A 4,247-nucleotide genomic window follows, 5' to 3' on the forward strand; every position below is an offset into this window, starting at 1 on the left:
AAAAAAACAGCAACTTCATAGACAAAAAAAAGGAAAAGAAACTTTATCTTTGGTCTTTTTTAACCATCTCGTACAAACCAACTACTTATAGTACAGCTAAATACTATATTGGAATTATTGGAATGCTCAGAATAAGGTTGTATTGTTTATTGTTGTTGGTTTTTTACAAGTGTTTTTTTTTTTTTTTTCTCCTTTGAGATTATAATGAAAATGGTCACACCACAAGTAAAGTCAGCATTAGGCAGAGAACACTCCGAAGGCTGGTTTGGTCATCCGAGATCATTAAAAATGGCTGACCCCAAACAATATGTACAAAAATATAAAATGTAAATTAAAAAATACAAACAAATTTTCCTCTTTAAAGTACTTTTAAGGAAAAACAAAACAAAACAGGGCCTTAGAAGTTTTGGTTCTTTTTTTCTCCCCTGTTGCAAATTCACGTTGTGGTTTGCGTTGGGTGGTGGTGAACACGTGTTCTCTGCAGGTGGCGCTGCCCAAAGTGGGCAAGTGCGACTCTCTACTCGAAGTTGACCACATTTAGATTCTGAGACGGGAAGTGGAGGGTGAATAGGTCACGGTGGCCTTTTTAAATTTAACTTTTCCTTTTTTGCTATCTAGTCATCCTCGTCAGTCTTCTGCTTCTTGGTGTCAACATTATCATCCTCATCATCTTCAGCTACCGTTTGCCTGTAGCTGCCTTGGCCTCCTCATCTTCATCTCCATCTTCTTCCTCACCATCACCTTCTTCCTCTTCCTTCTCCTCCTCCCCACCTTCTTCTTCTTCCTCGTTGTCAACCTCCTGTTCCCCATTTTCCTTGTTAGTGTTCCCATTATCTGGCATGTCTCTTCCATTTTCTGTTTCCTCCACAACCTCCTTCTTCTCCTTTAAGTCCTTGGTGGTGATCTTGGAGCTGGTGTCCACAGTCACGTCTGACATGATGGGGCATGCTGGTGATCCGATACACAGGATAACAAAGAGAGAGCGAGTTCAGGGACTCTGGCAAGAGAGCTGCCGGAATCCACAGCTGTGGAGGACCCGCAGGGAGCCGGAGTTGGAACAATACTTCTCAGAGCAGCCAGTGGGGAAAAATTCCATTATCTTTTAATTCCATTTTTTCATGAATATTTTGGAACTCCCTCATATACACACATATGTACGCACATACACATATTCTAATAGCTATGAGTTAATAAAGTGATTCTTCAATGAATTTGGAAAAATAAATTCTCAAACATAAGGGACTTTTCCTCCACAAGATAATAAAAGAAGAAGGCTGCATAAGATTAGAAAGAAGTTATATCCATATAGTCCATAGAGGAAGGGATCCGAAGGAACATGTATGAAATGTGTGTTTAGTAGCAAAAAAAAAAAAAAAAAGAAGTTTACGTTCAAGAAGTATAAACTGTACCTAAAACAATTGTAAAGACCATATTGAGTATTGGTGAAGACTAGTAGAAATCGTATTTTTGCACACCATTATTCTCCTGATGCTATAGGATAAGCACAGGACCGCAAGGTTGGTGGTTCAAACTCACCAGCCACTCCTCAGAAACCATATACAGTGTCACTATGAGTCAGAACTGATATGAGTCAGAACTGACTTGAAGGCATTTAACAACAACGATTCTTATGAAATGTACTAGCATGTAAGAAAAATCTTAAGAGATGGTATACCCTTTGACAGAACCACCACTCATGACATTTCTTCACACGTGACACATGATAAACAGATAACGAAAAGAAAGACTTGAGAGCTACTGCATTCCCATGGAAGGAATATTTACAGCCACTGAGCAGGAGATCATCCCTTTCCTTGTGCTAATGATGAAGAACTATCACTACACAAACTTCAACAATGTGTGACAAGTCATTCCATCTCGAGATTTGCTGTCTTTGGACTCAGCTAGTCATAAACGTTTAAAGCTGCAATGGTAATAAAATCAAAACTACAATTATCTCAGCAATTGCTTTGTTTTCCAGTCCTTTCAAATAATGCAATTAAGCAAACACTGAAAGAATTAAAGGGACAAAATGATAAGCACATCTTGACATTAATCAGGCGAATCTAATTGCTATCAATTTCAATATGGTAAGTTTTTGATAGACTTGTTTTTGACATTTCATTCATCTGTTTAATACAAATAAATCAATGTCTCCCCTCCTCAGAATACACTCTTCAAAACCTTTTTTAACCCTTAAGAGAAAGACAATATTAGCAAACAAAGACATGTATAAGATTACCCTAGCAATAATTTCCACCACTCATTTGTCATTTTGTCTCATTGTGGTGGCTTACATGTTGCAGTGATGCTAGGAGATTTTCCACCAGCATTTTGAATGCCAGCAAGGTAACCAATGGTGGACAGATTTCAGCCAAGCGTCTAGACAAAGACAGACTAGGAAGAAGGAGAGGCAGAATACTTTAGAATGTTTAAGACACTGAACACCTTAAGAATAGTAGTGAAACACTGTCAGTTTGCACCAGATTATTGAATATTGAAACATGATGAAAAGCACAAAATACTGTCAGATGTAGTGGTAGACGATGATTACATCAGGCTGGAAGGTACTCAAAACACGACCTCCACAAACCAGAGCTGACCAAGATGGTGCAAAAAAAGTTGACTGTAATGAAGCAAAAAGAGAAAAGCCTTTGGGACCTTCATTTGCTGATGGGGCACAACACAAAATGAGGAGACAGCTGCAAACATTTATTACATGGGATGTATAAAGCATGAATTTAAAAAAATGGAAAAAGTTAAAAATGAAATGAAGCATGAAAGCATTGGATGCATTAGTGAGCTGAAATGGACTAATATTGGTAATTTTGAATTGGACAATCACAGGGTTTACTGTGCTAGGAATGATAAACTGAAGAGGAATAGCAATACATTCATTGTCAAAAGGAACATTTCAAGATCTATCTTGAAGTATAATGCTGTCTGTGATAGGATAATATTCATATGCCTACAAACAAAACCAGTTAGTACCACTATCATTCAAATTTACACACCAACCACTAAAGCCAGTGAAGATGAAACTGAAGAATTCTACCAACTTCTTCAGTCTGAAATTGGTCAAACATACAATCAAGACATATTGATAATTACTTATGATTAGACTGTAAAGGTTGGACCAGTAGTTGGAAGATAAGGCCTTGGTGACAGAAATTATGCCAGAGATCGCATGATAGAAATTTTGCAAGACCAATGATTTCTTCACTGCAAAACCCTTTTAAAATGACAGAAAAGGTGATTATACACATGGACTTCACCAGATGTAATACGTATAAATCAAACTGACTACATCTGCAGAAAGAGAAGATGGAAATGCTCCATATCATCAATCAAAACAAGGCCAGGGGCAGACTGTGGAACAGACCATCAATTGCTCATATGCAAATTCAGGCTGAAGATGAAGAAAATTAAAACAAGTCCACGAGAGCCAAAATATGATGACCTTGAACATATCCTACATGAATTTAGAGATCATTTCAAGAGCAGATATGATACATTAGACACGAATGACCAAAGACCAGAAGAGTTGTGGGATGACATCAATAACATCAAAAGGTCATTAAGATGAAGAAGACAGAAAAGATCAAAATGGACTCCAATGTATGGAAAACACAAATACTCACCAGTGGACCAATAAATAACCTCATGGTAAATAGAGAAAAGAATGAATTTGTCAAATACTTCATTTTGCTTGGATCTACCATCAATATTCATGGAAGCAGTGGTCAAGCAATCAAATCTGCTGCACAAATTTGAGGATTAAAGTTTGCCTGAATCAAGCCAAGGTATTTTCATTAACCTCATATGCATGGGAAAGTTGGACAACGTATACGGGAAAATATAGAAGACTTGATGCGTTTGAGTTATGGTGTTGGAGAAGAATATTAATGGTACCATGAATTGTAGGAAGAAAAAACAAATCCATGTAGGAAGAAGTACAATCAGAATGCTCCTTAGAAGACAAAATGACCAGACTTCCTTTCTCCAACTTTGTACATATTATCAAAAGGGACCAGTCCCTGAAGAAGGGCATCATGCTTGGTAAAGTGGAAGGACAAAGAAGAGGAAGACCCCAGCAAGATGGATTGACAAAGTGGCAGCATCAATGGGCTCAAGCATGGTAACAATTGTGAGATTGGCTCAGGACCGAGCAGTGTTTTGTTCTGTTGTGCATAGGGTCACTATGAGTCGGTAACAACTCTATAGCACCTAACAACAACTAAAACTTG

General features: G+C 37.8%; 1 pseudogene; it reads right to left on the bottom strand.

Moving 5' to 3' along the window:
* Positions 1-614: 614 nt before the first annotated feature.
* On the bottom strand, positions 615-937 carry LOC102814483 (annotated as a pseudogene).
* Between the last annotated feature and the right edge of the window lie 3,310 nt (positions 938-4,247).

This window comes from Chrysochloris asiatica, unplaced genomic scaffold (assembly GCF_000296735.1).
Source record: "Chrysochloris asiatica unplaced genomic scaffold, ChrAsi1.0 scaffold00134, whole genome shotgun sequence".
Classification (NCBI taxonomy): Eukaryota; Metazoa; Chordata; class Mammalia; order Afrosoricida; family Chrysochloridae; genus Chrysochloris; species Chrysochloris asiatica.